The sequence below is a fragment of the Zonotrichia leucophrys genome, chromosome 5 (genome assembly GCF_028769735.1).
Source record: "Zonotrichia leucophrys gambelii isolate GWCS_2022_RI chromosome 5, RI_Zleu_2.0, whole genome shotgun sequence".
In the NCBI taxonomy this organism is placed as follows: Eukaryota; Metazoa; Chordata; class Aves; order Passeriformes; family Passerellidae; genus Zonotrichia; species Zonotrichia leucophrys.
Window position 1 is genome coordinate 30,781,289 of NC_088175.1, and position 17,878 is coordinate 30,799,166.

The window sequence follows — 17,878 nt, forward strand, 5'->3', positions numbered from 1 at the left end:
TTTTTATTGAAGACAGGTAAGTCTGGGAGAGGGAGATTTTAAAATTACTTGCCTGAAGAGGTCTAGGACAAATGAAATAAGCTAACTCGATCTCAGGTTAGTGCCTATCCTTTCAATCATATTTAGTCTCTTACTCAGTTTGAAATCCCATCCTAAGGTTGGCTAAAGTGCACATGAAACCTCTCCAAAATATTTCTTCCTATTTCAGCCCGCCCACGAGACCGTATGCCATGCATATTAATAAACTCAAGATAAGCATACAGCAGTCAATGCAGGTTTATTGTGGATCTAAAAATACCATGCTAGCTTTTACTAGAGTTGTCATTTGTAAGACTTATGTGCACATACGCGAACCTGGGCTGTGCTGGTGTCTAGGGGACACAGAGAAATTCAGGATACTAGGCAGACCTATTCAGGTGCAATCATGACATTGTTACTAACTTTGCCTAGGAATTAGATAAAAATGCTGAAGAATCTCATCCAATTCCTTCCCTGCACGCAATTACAAAATCATATGAACAAAGGGAAGGTATTTATTTATACCTATTAGGTGATTAACGCGGATACAAACTTTCATATGTTTACATCAGACGCTTATGAGCATTTATGCTTATGAGCACCATAAGCACAGTCTGGAATCAGAGAATCAAAAAAAGGGGCTCTAAAAGCCTGTAAGAGTGTTTTTAGCAACTACCATGACATGTATATTCCTCCCATCTTCACAATCACATTCCCAACCACCGCTCCAAGAAAAAAGAATTTTTGTTCTTTCCCCACAACTGCAACATCTGAGATGCCACAAATAATACACAGCTTTCAGGCCCACAGGGAATGGACGCATTGTAACTGCATGTGATGCTTTGAGAGGCTACCTAGAAAAAGGCTAGATAGCGTTAAAGGAATAAGACAGGTATTTATTCAAAAGGTATCACATGTGTTCAGAGCTCACTCGTGCATGGAACCAGCTTCCACATCTTCCACTCCTTCAACCCTCTGACTGAATGTTCTGTTTCACCTGGACAAGAGCAACCTGCACTGATTTTTAGCAGGAGGACAGCACACATCACAGCAGCTGGACTACAGGAACAAGGATCCTTTCAGCAGACTGTGGAAAGAGCTCTGCCACTGCTCCCACTGCCCCTTCTGAGGGCCCCAGAAGTCAGGGAGCACCACGGTCCTTGGCTACTGTTTTAACCTGCAGCAGCAAATGTCAGATTTCTGTCACTGAAGGGCTGAGAGGGAGAATGCATGGTCAGAACAATCACACATTTGGTTGTGAAATATAGTCAGGTTTCACAGAAAAAAAATAAAATAGGACCCAGAGTTTTTTAAATGCAGACAGTACGGATGAAATTGGCAGTGTCATTTTTCCCTCTACATAAAAAGATATGCACTTGCCACAGCTATTTACAGGGGGGAAAACAAACAAACAAAAACCAGCAACAGAACTAAGCCTTGAGAGCTATGCATGAGGAATGCTGTCACTTTAAAAAAAAAGGGCAAGTACTGATTTGCACATAATTGATGACATTCACCTATTACAGTAGGTTAAACAGTTAAATCAATGCTTTTCCAAAGTGTTGCACCACTTCTACTTGTGGTTTTGTTCTCTCTGTCTTACTGAAAATCTTGAACATTGCACAAAAATTTCCCTTGCAGACAAAACCTGACAAATCAGAGTCACAAAAGTACTGTCAGAGCCACAAAAATGAACAAAAAAGCAGAAGGAAATTCACACTCATTGCTATCTGCACATTAGACCATCAGGAAAAACGTTTAAATAAAAGAATGGCTTTTACACATACACAGATCCTGCAGGTAGCAGGCTAAGTTTGTATTGCTGCAGACCTTTCTGAACCCAGTGGCTCTGCTTAAGCAAGGTTTCCACACCCTTCAGCTGTCTTCAGCTCACTTTCTGCAAGACTTGTGACCCTGGTGTTGGCATAAAGCTTCACAGTAGCACCAGTGCAGAGACAGGGATTATTTCCTCAGCAGCATTTTCAGAGGCCCAGGGCTGAAGAATTCACGCTTCCAACTGAGGTCAGGCACGATGGTTGGTTTCCATTCGGTCTCATTTGTGTTGCAACACACAAGAAGCTAACAAGTGAGAAAAGGGTGAGATGATAAAAAAACTAGCAGAAAGAAGAAAATCTCCTCAAACCACAAGTGTATCAGTCCCTCCAGATGCCTTTCCTCTTGCTCCCACATTTCCAGTAGATTTTGTCCATTTTCTAGAATATGATGCCTTCCAGGTTAACATACTTAGTTCCACAAAGACAGCATGGCAGTTCAAACTGTTCCAAAAGATATGAACCACCCATCCAATTGAGCCACAATAATAACTTCTTAGTGTGTCACCTTCCTTTTTTTTAAAGGTAGATTTTAATAACTGGTAATTTCTTAAATGTAATTTTTTTACTTATACCCTACCTGGTAACAATAAGGTAGATTTGGACATATAAAAAGCTGCATCCAGTAAAAAGAAGTTGTTTATAATTTTTGTTACAGTTCTTAGCTCCCTTCCTTGAAGAAATATAAGGTTTTCTAAAACATTTTTCTTATTTTTCTTGTTAATAAATATACATGTATTTAATTTTATGCACAGATATTTGCACGGTAAAGAGGAATTAGCACCTTTTTCTTATATATGGAGAGAATGTTGTGTGCCAGTTTTCTCAGTATCACTGCTCATAGTTTCAAATATTGCAAATTGTTTAAAATAATTTGAAAATTTTCATACACTAAGCTCCCTTAGCATTCAGTAGACATTGGATTTAAAAGTTCAAGTTTTTAAAAGCAGCAGCTGGAAATACCCCACCTGTCAGTTCCTCAGCTCCCAGTATCATTTCACTACTTCTCTAGTCAATTTCTAAAATAAGTGTATCTGCAGCTCCAATGTTAAAAAGGGAAATTGCCTTCCACAGTTCTGATTATATATTTTTTTATGCTTAAGTAGGTAAAATGACATTTTTGGCAGTCCTTGAAAAAATGGTTTAAAATAAAGACCACAGCAATAAATATACTATGCTTGCCTAGCTGCATCAGTAAAAATTTCCTCAGCTGAATATGGACACATTTTTTTCCTGTTTCTTGTGGAGAAATAATTCTTCAGCAACAAAATCCAAGTCCTGATGTGTTTCTTGCTAATAATCTGTGTACTTACAACAGTATCTACTACTGAGAGTGACTTGGCTGTTAAACTAAACTAGCCTAGGAATACTTTCCACCATCATTCCAGGAAGAAACGGAAGATGTATACTTGTAATTGGTTAACACTCTCTTCCCTCTCCCTCCAAGTAAATAGCACACACAGACACACAAAGGGCAAGGAAAACAATTAACCTTCCAACTCCTGAATTTTGGCTTCAATTCCCTCAAGCAGCTTCATGCACAAAATCGACATGTGGAAAGAATAATCCACGGTGACCAACTCTGCTGAGGCTTGTGGAAAACTGGCCTGCGCAGCACAGCAAGCTCCTGCCAGAGATCTGCGGCGGCACAGACCTCAGCGAACGTGCACCACAAAAGCAGCACCATGTCCTTCCCAGGCATTCTGGAAAACCTCAGTGTTTAAAAGCAATCCTTGACCACCTCTTCCATCCCACACTAAAGTTTAAGAACCCCTCCCCTTTTTTTTCCCCCCCTCAAGAAAAAAATACAGGCATACAATTACAAATGTATGCATTAACTTAAAGCCACGTTTTACTCTTTAAAGCATGCAACTTCATCACATGGCCCCGAGGCCTCCTCTGGATTACTGGCACCATGTCTGTCAGGAGATGCCGTCAATTTATTTTAAGATACACAGGCTGGTGTTTAAATCTACCAATTTGCTTTCAGTTTGGAGCTGTTGTTTTAAAGCAAAATCCCACCAGTAACAACTCCCTCTTCATTAGATATCTTAAAATTTGAAAATTAAAAAATAGACTTCATTAAAGTATTTATTAAAGAACTCCCTCATTCATGAATAAAAAAAACCAAAAAACAAACCTGGGATGAACTTTTACTAGATCCACTATTTTACAATTTTAATTTCTTCCTGAAGCAGCAACTCTGGTACGTGCTGTTTGTATATGATTTCAGCTCAGTGCTTTGCTTTATTATTATAAAATATATTAGCACTTGCATCTGTAATTACTAAATATGTTCCAAATTTTAAATTTGTTTTAGTATCTTATTTTTTTGCATTTTGGAGGTAGCAAAACACTGGGTTTCCCCCTGACTGGAGTGCTATGCTCCCCTGCTCTCTCCAAGCATACTGAATAGCGCAGCTCTGAGTTACCCAGGTCCACTCACACTGCTGTAAAAGAACTGCTTTTGCCCGGACACTTCTGCAGGCATCTGGGCACCTAGAAATTTTAATATACATTGCTGTTTTAGCTCCTGGCCGGTGTCTCCCCAGCTCATCTAGTTTTTCCAATTCCCTGAGATGCTTATCTCATTCCCACTAGGCAGGAGTAGCATTCTTCAATCGCTGCTAGAAGAAGCTGGTGTAAGCACAAATTTCCATTTATAGATCGCTATTAAAAGGTTTCCTCTCTTGCTCAAGCAAACACTGGGCTCAGTATGATTACAATCCATTTGCGCATATATCTGTTAGAAAAGTTATTTCCTCTTATACAGGGTTGTATTTATTTAGCTGCTCCAGTACAGCTGTTCCAAAGCCACTTGGAGTCTAAAAGCATGCTTTTCTGATGTTGCATTTCCCAATGAAATGCCTCAGCTGCTGAGCAAGAGCCTGAGCTGATAGCCTTTAGAAACATTATCTCTCAAAGGGTCTGTGTGCCCCCGCAGCACAGCTTTCCGTCCCTGCAAGTCACGAAGCCCAGGCTGCCCCGAGAGGCGCCCGGCAGCTGCCCCGGCCCGCCGGGCAGGCCCCGACCCGCGGCTGCGGCACAGCGCGGCCCCGCCTCCAGCAAGGGAGGGCCCGGCGCCGGCCGGGCACCGAGCCCCTGGAGAGGCCGGCCAGGCTGTAGGTGTCTGCAGCACGAGCACCGAGACACTGGGGCCTGCACAGAAAGGCACTCTGCAATACACTCCTTTCATTTAGGTCGTGAATGAGGAATTTTTTTTTTTTTCTAAATATACAGCCTCTTCTGTTGTTTATATATTTGGCATCTCTACAAGCTATGAATATACACAGCTTCATTTTCAACTTTTGCATTGGAAGGAAAGTCCCAAAATTATTCATTATATAACTTTATAACAAAGTCACAAATTTATTAAAGTAAGGTGAATAGTAGCACTGATAGAACTGAGGGAGAAAAAAACCCAACTGTTTAAAACTAATGCCCAACACACACTTCAGAAAAAAAACCCCATCAAAAATAAATTAACATTCCTGCCTCAAGGCCAATTTTTCCAGCAATTGTATTTAATAATAGTAAGGGACTGGGCTGTTGCTGAAAAGATAAGCTGACATCATTCCAGACACATGAGTTTTCCAGATCTCCCTTTTAATTTTTAAAAAGAAATAAACAAAACAAACAAAAAAAACCCAAAAACCAACCACCCAAAAAACACCAAACCAAAAAAACCCACCCAAACAAACACAAAAAACTCACCACCATCTCTACTTACTTAAAAAAAGAGATGATGAAGGAGTGAAGGAGACACCTTTCAAGCAAAATGGTCTCAGTGAGTCCAGTCAGCTTGCCAAGTGTTAATATATACTTTATTTTATTTCTTCATCTGTTGGGTTTCTTTTAAATTTTGCTTGTGTAACTCAGAAAAGTCAAATCAGTGGTTTTTTTCCCTTCAAAGCGATTGGTAACTCATCTCTTTCACAATTCAGCATTTGGAAGAAATCTTGCAATGCTGGTGTGAGACTTCAAGTTAATTGTGCGAATGAATAAGGATATGGAATAATTAAGACTTACAAACACAACTTTAATTTTTCAGTAAGATGACTGCAAGTATCATCAAGCAAAATGTTTTGAAGTTACTTATTTCCTGCAACAAAATTGTTTTCAACTAATCTGACAATGCAGTTGAGATTTTCACATGGTGTCAGAACACTGAATACTGAAAGCCAAAAGAAAACCACCTTCTTCCATGACAAACTCCCTATTTACTCCATGCACCCTTGCACCAGCTCTCCAAATCAGAACCATAAGTAGTAGCTACAAAGAGAACACTACAGGAAAGCCTTCCTGTTTTCATTTTCTTATGCACAGTGGGTAATATTTACGTGTAAATCAGTCACAAGCAGAAACCTTATAATAGGAAGAGCAAAGTGTTCACTTTGCAGTTGTTACTGTCAGTTTTTGATTTTGTCTGCTGGTCCTCTCTAGTCACACAGAGCAAAAGTAGTATCAGTTTCACAAAAAATGCAGCTGTGGTTTTTAACATAAATACAGCTTCTCTCAAGTCCTTACTTCCTTACAATCCAAAACTACCTGTGTGCAAGACTGCCCTGCCCTTCCTACCCTTTGGCCTTCTGCATCCACAACCAATCCTGAATCCAACCTATAGCTGTTCCAAGTGAAGGTTTAATATTACAAAGCGTTACAAACAAGCAATCTTATAAATAAATATTTTTCACCCTTCTTCATGCAAGAAAACTTCACACTCTTCAAATCTAGGATGCAAATGTAGGATGCAATAAGCCATTTTGTCTTGACAGACTAGAAGATTTTCATTAAAATATATCAGCAATAAGCAAAAATGTTCAGAGTTTGGGAAAGCAAAGGGTTAAAACCTCCATGATAGTTGCTGCAAAGAAATATTAGTAAGTTAACTTGACAAAATATTCACAAAGTCTCTTACATTCAAAGTCATTATGCTTTTCCCCTCCAGACAGGGTCAGTATGTCCTGCCAATTCATGAGCTCCCAAAAATAAACCAGTTGAGTAACTAAAGATGTCAATAGATTTTCACATTGCCTCCACACAAACGGTATCACTTCGATGGTTACTTGTAAACAGCCGGGCATCCTACACTTAACCTAGAGCACTTTCCCAAGCAAATTCTGTCACTTACAGTTACTCTGTTAGAGCTGTCACTGAACAAAGAATATTTTTCCACCTCCAAACTGTATTCTTATAAAACAAGTCACTCAGAAAGAACTGTCTTTTTAAAATGCTTTATAGCACGTAGCAAAATTGAGTAGTTCTATTCATCTTCACAATAAAAAAACCCCACAACAGAGCAGCTGAGAGATGTAAAAAATGTCCTGAACCCATGCTTCAAGGGACAATGTTGATCCACTACTTTCTTTTCTTCCATCTTTGATCTTTTCAGTGAAACTACCAAAGCTACCCAACTGAGAAACAGCAAAGTATGAAACAGCTCTGCATAAGAGGCAGACTGAAATCACCTAAGTGCTCAGAACCAGGGAGATAATAACTTTGTTCACTGACATGATTGAAAGCCAAGTAAGTAACCTGGCTAGAGAAACTAGTCAATCTGCTCCACACAGAAACTGAAGCACTCATTTCCATGCATGTCTTTCTAGAGTGCAATCCAGAAGACTCCATTCCACATCTTCAATTTCTAGAACAAACATGACAGGATTCAGCAGAGAACTAAAATTCAGAGTTTTAATCACAATGTCCAGGAAAAAGCCAGTCAAGAGGGTTCATAGCAGATGCATATAGGCAATAATATATCTGCAATTCGATGAACAATTGCTATTTCTCCCAAGGCTTAAGTGCCTCTATCTGCTGGAGGCAAACAGAGGGTGCCAAAACCCATTTCTGAACAGCGATGTCATCTGCTTCTCAAGGAGGTGTGAGAGGGTCTGGCCTCCTCTACAAAGGCTGCTGACAAAACATTCACCCGGCCATAGGGATGCAAATTCACACTCACATACCACACCTTCCCCTATCAGGAGGGCCCATCAGTCAGCTCCTCTGTGTGGGGCAGAATCTCCATTTATACTCACGGTATGCCACTGAAGTGTTGGGTGAGAGTACGGTTTTGTAGCCATAGTTGAAGACGATTACCTCACCTTTAAACGAGGATGATAACGCGGCACAAACGATGTAAAGTACCTGTTAGCTGTGAGCTTACAAGAAAAGGAGCAGACTGGAAACATTTTGTTATGTCCCACGGCACCAGAAAACAAATGCTTCCTGAATTGCATTTTGTTGTCTTCTCTTTCAGGTCTGCCTGCCTTTAGTCCTCCTTATCCAACAGCTAACAGCTTGCAGATGCAAGTGTAGACTCGTGTATTAGATACAGGAAACTGCACAACTGGAAAAGCTAATGCTCTTCTGCATGAGGGCAAAGAGCATGACTTGTTCTAAGCTCAGGGCACCTGTTCCTTATTGCTGCCCATTTTAGTTTCCATATAAGCAGCTTGTTGAGTCTAAGTATGAATAAAAGACTCAATGAAATAATAAATCATCATTTCCTTTTAAGGGTGGGACACCACTGAAAATACAATAAAAGCACTTCAGGCCACTAAAAGAGATTAAGAGCAAGATTTTACTTCAGTTTTTAAAAGGCAATGGAAAGCCATTGCCTTCTTGGGAAGACCATGGATGTGACTTCTGAAATATTTTAACCCAATTAATATGTTAGAAAGTTCCCCTAGCTTCAATTTCCAGGCTATGCTCCTGAAGCAGATCTCTGTAAGAACTGATGGTACAGACCCTATCACAGCATTGCAATTTCCACTGGCAAATGAGATCCTCAAATTTACTTTTGACAAAAGGGACCCTTATAGATTGCTTAGCTTTCCAAACGTCTCGGTGTATCCTGCACCTTTGTAGCATATTATTCAAACTAAAGTGGTACAAACCCTCAGTAAAACCATATTGCCTCAGAAAATGAAAGTAGAACTTTCTGTGCAGCTGAGATCAGGTGCAGTCTTTTTCATTAATGCTCATGACGTGAAGATGTCCTGGTTCCAGCCAGCACAGGGTTATTTTTTGTCGCAGACATGAGGGGCACAGCCAGGTCATGGAGGTTACTCTACACCATCTCATGGCATTGCTGGGATGGAAAAAAGGGACATTCTTCTAGGGAAAAGGGTGACTGCTCAAATTGTGGATTTCCTTGAGGTGAGGAAATATGGCAGAGCCATCAGCTATTTTATTGCTGCTACTGCACCTTTTCTTATCTCACTGCTGTTTCCAGTAAACTGTTCTTAGCTCAACCCATGATCTTTGCCTTTTGTGCCTCAAATTTTCCTCTTCAGCCCATCAAAGGGGGAGAGGAGGAGAAAAGACAGAACCGATGTGTGGTTTGGAGTATGGGGGCACTAGACTGGGGAGTACCATTCCTAAACCTTGACAGAAGAGCAGAAGAAAAACATCTTACACAGGTTTGAATTATACTCAAAATCCCTCTTCAGCAGACCTCAAACAAGAGAATATACAAAACTGGATTTTATTTTTGGTTCATAAGAAATCATCTTTCTGTATCTGACACCAAAGGGTTGCTGCAAACATTAGTGCCATCTCTGCTTTTCAGCTGAGTAACATGTGAACCACTGAGTTTTCTTGTTTGCTTTTGTCACATGGTCCTTGGAGCGTGCTATTATGGTACTATACAGGCTGAAGCAGACATTTACAATTTGAGATCAAAATTCCGAATACAGTTTAAATACCAATATCTCACATAAAGGAAACATTAAGCATTTCTAAAACTAAATATCTTCCTATATTGGCACTTTTGTTATTTTGTGTGAGCATAAGAATGTTGGTTTTTAAAAACAAGGTGTTTTGCTCTTTCATCTAAATGTCATTCTTCCACAAATATCAACAGGAAATTTATGGTACTATAACAATAGAATATTGCTGATCAGGACTGGAACAGACTATTGATTTATCACCACTGGGGAAAAAGAAACACTTCTGTTAAGAAAAAAGTAAAAGCCTTTTCAACATCACTTTAGTCAGCACAGAAGCAGCAGCATCTTGCCAACGTGGATGTTTTAACATCAACTTCAAGTATCAAATACACTGTCCCTTTAACTAAATATCCATGTATATGTGGTCAAGCAATTGCTGGTGTTGACAAGTATTTGGGCCACTGCCCTTGCTCTCATACTTGCCTAATGATACCTCTGACAGAGGTGCCCAGCAAAGAAATCCATAAAGTGGCTAAAAAGCAGCAGTGCAAGCTGGAAGACAATGCAGGGTCTCTGGCCTTGCTCTGTAGCCTCTGTGTTAGAAATGCATTTGCTTTATGACCAGTCCACCCCAGCTTCATCTGTCTCCTGTGCTTAAGAATTCAGCAAATCCATGTTTATGCCACTCTCAGACAAACAAAGACCTGCATCATGGCATATTTGTGAGCACAGGCAGGCTAGTTCATTTTAAAATGCCACGAGAGATTCCCTGAATAAGGAAACTGAATTTTCCAGTGTACAATTCTTATCAGTAGTCATTACTATTATTATTAAAAAGCTCTTCCAGTTGCAGAAAAAAAATTTACAAATCAAGGCTCCAAATCTACATTTCTTTTGCTAACAAAGCTCTCTGCATTTTAATTTCCTCTCTAAAGGTAAGGTAACTAGGTTTATTTATATTACAAATTTTAAAAAAGCCCAGATAGCTTTGTTCATCTTTTAACAGAAAAATATCATCATTGACATCAATAAAGCTTCTTGCAGGGCAGCCCCTTATTCACTGTTAACAAGTGGAAACCCCAAGTATAGTATCAGCTATATCACACTTCTCAGATTTTTAATTCCTCAGTTACTCAAATGTTTATTGTTTACATCTCAAATTCAAAATTAAAATACATTGTTTACAAGGAGCCTCACATTCTTTTTGTATCTTCTTAGGTACTAAAAGGTCTTTTTATCACAGATCAGATTTTTCTACAGAAACATTTACAGGTACGTTTTCTGCAGAAAGAAAGCTGCAATAGCAATATAAGTCATCTAGTACCATACCTGAAATATTTCATTTTTGCCAAAGAAAAAGGACTAAACCAAGGAGTCCCATACTTCAACAGGAAAGCAGTTCCCATATTTCAAAGGGAAAGAAATGTCTTAAATATCCTTTTGACTCTTAAATGTATTTAGAAAATCACGATAGCGAAAGACCACTTCAATGCTGAAATTAAATCAGAAAAAAGTGACTCTGATAATCAAACACAACATTTTGCAGAACTGTTTACTTACAATTACACTCTTTACACGCAAAGGCTTTCTAGTTATTCCAGAAGGGCAGCTTAAGCCCCTAATAACCAGAATGCCTAAGGGTACAGTAATGCTTCACTAGTATGACAGAAGTCTAGCTTTTGTTTTTAATATACTCCTTTTCTTTTCCAGAGGCATCTCAACATCCCTTAAAACATGTTAATTTAACCAAATATTGTTTGGAAAGTCCACATTATTTACTTATATATACTTATATTTTATAAAGATTTGAAAATACAATGGCTTTCCATGAAAAAATACAAATAAAATCTCTTTTATTAATTAAATATTATGGATACTATATCTGTCCCCAGTATATAGCGTGTCTCATGCAGAATAACATCTAGAGTTTATCACAAAAGATTCAAAGAGAATAATTCAACTCAGAATTTTCCAAGTCACGAAATCAAACTAAATCATAGGGGCAGTCAGATTTCCCTGCCAGTTTCACATATGTGAGTATCTGGGATCCTAAGCTGTCATCACTGAAATCTCCTAAAGCAGTCTTAGAACTGTGGCTCTCTCTCCTACCACCAGGAATTTGGCAGTGCTGGGATTTTGTTCTCAAATGGTATAAAATCAAATTTAAATAGGAAAATACTTTGCTCAATTCTTCTCCACCCAAGTGCAGTAATTCCCCACAAACACAGCAAACTCTCCTTTCAGGAAGTGCATGAAAGAATCCATTATGTAGGGAGAAATAAAAGCCTGAAATCAAAACAGTTTAAACTCCCAAAAGTATTGTTAAGGATATTATAAAACTGTAAGCAAGAATCCAATTCTTGACAAATAACCAGGTGACATATGCAGGAGTTGAAAAGGAAATGCTCAAGGAGTCCCAGGTGTACACAGGCACAGCAGGTAAGGCCGCACCTAAGCATATGTGATTAAGTCAAGTTTGAAATCTTGCAACATCCTCATGAAACTTGGGATCCAAACAAAAATGCACTTTTACCTATGAACTACGCCATAACAAGGCTACTTGGAGATTGCTCAGACTTCTGGGACTATTTCAACTTTGGACCTCATTCCGATGCGCAGCGCAGACAAGGTGACAAGCATTGCAGCAGGCTGACTGCCCCACAGCATGCAGCTCCAGAGAACAACAGGCTCTGGTTTGTCCTTGCTGAAGGGAAGCAGCCACTCTGATAGCTGGAAATCCACCACAGAACTCTGCACCACAGACAGGCGGCAAAACCAAACCAGTATTTCAAAAAGTCCTATTAGTTACAAGCCTTTCAAAAAAGAAAATAAAGAAATAGCCAAGAACAAAACTTGCAGTTATAATTCATGCATATTTTGATCACCATTACTCTAGAAATAACAAAAACAACATTATCAAAGAGAAGAAATGAAGAAAAACTCCAAAATACAGCATTATATTCAAGGTTAAAATAATAGTACAAACAGTCAAATGAAAAACTTCCGCATGGTTTAAAAAAAACCAAACCAAACTTCCGAAACTACTCTAGCATCACAAAGAAAAGAAACTTTTGTTCTCAGGGAATTGAGTTATAAAATGAGATAGGTGCGTGTATATAACAAATAGTGTGTGTACATATAAATATACACAAACATTTAATTTGTCTTCCTGAAATAAATGACAGGAGGATGTACCAATATATATCATTGTACTGTACTCTCTGCTATGATGGGGAAAGCCAAGCAACTGAGAACCAATGTGAGAAGATAATAGGCAGCAAAGAAAAAACAAAGCATGAACACTGACTTGATTCTTCTTGGTGTCTCTTTACATCCCAGCTCTGAACATGTTATGTATCAGTAACATATTTAGTAAAAAAGATATCAGAACTGTTTCTCAGTTTACTACTTCAGGTACTAATGGCATTAAACTTATTTTAATTCTTACCAATGCTAAAGTCAAACTGTACAGTTTTTACAATTCTTACCAATGCTAAGTCAAACTATACCCTTAATTTTCACTAATTAAGGGTAAAAAGGAAACCATTATTCTATACTTTGCTGTAAGCCTTTCAAAATGTCTTTAAGAACAAACAAAAAATTAACTCACACTGGCCACACCCTCCCAATATAGCTTTTCCCAGTTCTCAACGTCTTGATTAACACTAGCCATGAATTCAACAAGGGGCAATCAAGTCACAACTTTTTCAGTCACTGGAGCCGACCAGCAGAGCACCAAGGGCTGCAGCCGGGGACGGCTCAGCAGAGAAGCTGTGCAAAGCGTGTGAGCGCCCCTTGAGCAGCCTCCTGCTGCACACACAGGCCGTCTGCGAGCTGCTGGAGCTTCCACACGGAATGCAAGGGGCTGCGAGGCAGCTACAGAAACTCACATTACCGTCCTCTTTCAGGGACGTCTGTAATGCATAACGAGGATTTCTTCGTTTGAAGGCTCAAGTCACACCGGGGAACGTGTGATTCAAAGTACAAGCAACTCCCGTCTGACACAAAGCTCTCTGCCACACTTGCAATTATTAGGGAAGGTCCTGAGGATATTTCCTTGAACTAGCAGTTCATCCCTCCTATTTACAAATTGCTCAGTGACAACTCTTCCCTTTGGATGTGACTCATGAGCCTTGGTTTGCTCGTGCCAGAACCTGCAGCTTTTTGGGCATGTATTGCAAAACCTCACCACCAGAGCCCCTGCCTCCCTCACCTCCCCATTTCACACTATGAATACTCAAAGAGGTTTACTTCTCACTTCATGTCTCTTAGAATGTAACTAATTGCACTGGAGACAACATTCATATTTAATTAACTACATTTAATTTTAGCAGAAACTGTAATTTACTGCAACCAGTACTAAGATTTTATGCAAAGCTCCAGACAAAAAAAAAAAAAAAAAAAAAAAAAAAACCACCCAAAAAAAAACCCCGAACAAAACCCACAAAAACACAAAAAACCCAAACCAAAAGACCCCTTAAAAAAAACCCCAAAAAACAGGGTACAAAAAAACCCCCCAGCTCTTACCAACATTCTTATTCCACAATTTAATCAGTAGGATAAAAAAAGTGTTTGTTAAATGTTTACCTAAACTCAACAGAAAACTGTAAGTTTCTTGAGTAGAAATCCTTCAAGAACTAAGCATATAGAAAATATATACACTTTTGCAAACAGGGCCACGGGCTAGCAGACTTCCACTCTGATTCATGGCAGTCCCTCTTGTCTCCTTACGTGCCCAGGCACACCTCCACACACGCACCACCAAGGTGGCCATTTCCAAAGACAGGCTGTATGTCCTCAAGTCAGGGGCAACTTAAGGGCTTGATCAGCAGCTTGACAGAAGAGTATCATGAAAGGGATGCCAGGTTTGAAAATAACTCCTGTGGCTCCGCAGCCACTACTGACAGGTGACCATAAGAGTGAAAATGCAAAAATGTAAACTAACATTTGGAGCATTTATGCAGGCTTTTGAAAAGCTTGCATTGTGCTACAGCCCTCATTCGCTTCATATCACCACTACTCGCATGCACCTGCACGGGTTAAAGGCTAGCACAGGTACACCTTTGTTTTGCTAGCATGCACACAAATGTATATATATCTATGACTAATTCCACTGAGAACCACAGCACAACTCAAGGACGTGCAAGTTACCTACTCCTTTGTATACATGCCCTAAGAATCCTAGCCAAAAACTCTCTCCCACCACGTAGGTTATGAAAACCAAAAGACTTATCATAAGGAATGACTATTTGTATCACTACCACAAATGATTCAAATCAAATCTTTAAGAACTACTCCAGAGGTAATTTTGCTGTTAAAACACCCAGATTGTCAAGTTAGTCAAGACATGACGTACAATTTCAAGAAAAATCTACAAGTAGAACATCACAGTAATGAACGCATTACCATATTTTTTTCATGTTTTATTAAAACAAAATGCTCCAATAAACTTACAGAAGGATCACTAAGATCGTTTGTCAAATGACAAAAAATAAAAAACCAAACCAACAAACAAAACACAAAAAACACTGTCAGAGGATGCCTTCATTCTTCATTAACAAAGCCATATATATTTTACATTAACTACTTTCTTGACAACCTGAGGAAACTAGGAAATATGTGTGTCTTCAGCTAAAATATGTTTTAGTTGAACACCAAGAAATTTTTAAAAAACTTTCCATTTTTATAGTAATTTTCATTGCAGTGCTCAAAATACTTTACAAGCCTTTGTGGCTTTTATTAAGACAACAGCTATAATAGCAGAAGATAACACTTCCAGAAAATTGTTTGTAATGTTAGAAAGGCCAGTCTCTGAGCACCAGATCTGAAATCGTTCAGATCTGTCATGAATTCCAAGTACTCTCAAAACTAATTATAAAATAACTGAATAAAATAATCGCTGATAAAAATAACACGTGACCAGAACTTCTGAAAAACAAATCTTAGGAAACTTAAGTTGTACCCACAAAACTTTGGCATTATTATGATGTTCTTTAAAGTCTTAGTTAAAAGCCTTGCTAATACAGTGTCAGTGGCAGGCTTTCTCAGTGCCTCATATTATCCCTCAGCCAACACTGCCTCCAAGATCACTGAACCAGATGCAACTTTTAAGACAGAGCTGAAAAAGCACGCTCTGAGCGAATCTGTGGTCTGGTAGTTCGTTCAAGCTCAAAGTTTTTGCGGCCCGACACAGAAACTCTCCCCAATACTCTTCTCTCCATTTCCAAGCCAGCTAGGCGAACTGCAATTGCTTATTTTAACATAGGTCCTTTTCCCACACAAGCACACGAAAAAACTGACCAGAGCAAGAATTATGCTAAATGCGCAGGACTGTAGCAAACCTGAGTAGATTTCACCTGTATATAATCACTTTAGAAACATGAACCCGCAGATTCAATGAGCTTTCAATTTCTGTCTGCTGTGATTTCAGAAACTACTAGTGGCGTTATTGCTGAGTATTTCAGATCTGTGATTTCTACGATCAGCCTCACTCCACTTCTCCTACCTTCCTCTTCTAATTCTATGAAGTCAGTCTAAGAGGAACGTGGCAGTTCAGTGCAGAACACATTCTCTTTTTAGCATTTGCAATGCAAAACTAGGTTTTGTTCGGTACAGAAATCTTGCACAATAGCCTGTGTATACGTATTCGTTCCAACAATGCTGTCCTATGCAATCACTCTGTAATTACACACAGTCATAAAGCTGCTGCTGTTGCTGCCTGGAACTGCAGTCTCGCCCTCTAAACAACCTAATAGTCTCTGCATTAGGACATTTCTTTTTCTCCCTTCCCCTCCCTTAACTGCTTGCTCCAGTACAGATGGCCTTTACACTAAGCTCAAAGCACGTAGCCGGAATGAAATCAAGTAATTATTAAAAAACTGGATGTTTTAAAAAGAATGTAAAATAAATCTCTGTTGAGCAAATAGAATATTTTACTAATTCTGCAAGCTGCAACCACACAAGACTTTACAAACCAAAAATAAATCCTGCTTACGCCTGTTAAAAAAAAAACCCGTAAGTATTATATAAGACTCTCACATACGCGCGTAGGTGTATTGTCAGCTTTTACTGCTAAACTGCAACGAATCGGTCTTTTGCAGCTGCTGCCAGAAAAGAGCTGTACACTTGGGAGCACGGGATTTTTCAAAAATTATCTAACAAATTCCTCCCCACCCCCCTCCACTGCGTAAAGCCCAGCAGAGCGATCCGACCCTGGCCACGATGCGCGCTCGGCGGCGGCCGGGACCCGGCGGCTCCCGCGCAGCACCCGGGGCCCCGCACACGCCGCGAGCAAAGAGAACCTTCCCGCGCCCAACCAACCCCCCAAAATCCACCCGCAGGCAGCTCACCCGGACACAGACACATCCTGGAAGCGGTGCTGCAGCCAGGCAGCCGCGAAGAAACCCCTCCGGAGCGCTCGTAACAACTCAGGGTACGTAACAAGTCAGGAGGCGGCGGCTCAGCAGCCGAGCCCGGTCCCCCGCAGCAGGCGGGCCGGGAGTGCCGCTGCCCCGGCCCCGTGGGGCTGCGCGGCCCGGGCGCGGAGCCAGCCGCACTCGTCACCTCCACAGGTACTTCTGCTCCTCATCCTGCACCCAGCACCCACAAACAAAGCACGCATCACGACCCCCAAAAGAAACTCCCCAGGAAAGATACTCCCTCTCCAAAATGGCAGGAAAACGGAAGCAAATTGTGCAAATTGAAAAAAACAAAAAAAAACAAAAAAAAACAAACGCGTGGAAAACAGAAGAAGGAAGAAAGAGAACGTGCTGGCTCACCTGCGCAGCCAGGCACGGCGGGCGCCGCGGGGGAACGTGGAGCGGCTGTTTGCAGAGGGGGGCGGGAGCGAAGAAGGAGGGGGAAAAAAAAAAAACAAACTTTGTTTCTTTCTCTCCGGGACTCAGCGAAAGCGTCACTTCCTAGTGCAGTAAGCGGGGAGGCTCCCGGGCTCGGGCTCCTCAACTCCTCCTCCTCCCGCCTTCCTCCTCCTCCATCCGCGGCGCAGCTCCTCGCCGGCCCTCAGCGCCTCGTCCCGCCACGGGCCTGGGCCCCCTGGCCTTGTCCGCAGATCGCGGCTTGACCTTCTGCGCTTGGCTGTCGCTGCTGTTGGCAACGAAGGAGAGGAAATCCCCAGCGAGTGAGGGGCGGGCAGAGAGTTTGCGGCATTGATTTGAAAGCCAAGCCCTGCAAAATACTGCCGTGTCCAATACCCGACGGGAAGCGCCGCTTTGATGTCCCGAGTTCAGAGCCAGCCTCTTCAGCGAGATCAGGCTTCGTGTCCTTTCTCTCTAAAAGAAGAGAAAAGCAAACAATGAGCTTTTGGGTTTTAAGGAAACCCTTGTACCAAAGGAAAACATC

The 17,878-nt window shown here is 40.6% G+C and overlaps 1 protein-coding gene across 2 annotated transcripts in view; it reads right to left on the reverse strand.

Annotated features, from left to right (window-relative positions):
• The window catches only part of MIDEAS (mitotic deacetylase associated SANT domain protein), a 52,276-nt gene extending 34,817 nt beyond the window's left edge, over positions 1 to 17,459 (reverse strand). Inside the window, exon 1 of one of the 2 annotated variants that reach the window (XM_064713890.1) lies at positions 17,299 to 17,459. The gene's annotated coding sequence lies outside the window, so the exon portion shown is untranslated. Of the gene's footprint in view, positions 1 to 16,869; positions 17,185 to 17,298 lie in introns of those variants that run through there. The other variant, XM_064713891.1, reaches the window with a different exon arrangement.
• Positions 17,460 to 17,878: the final 419 nt, after the last annotated feature.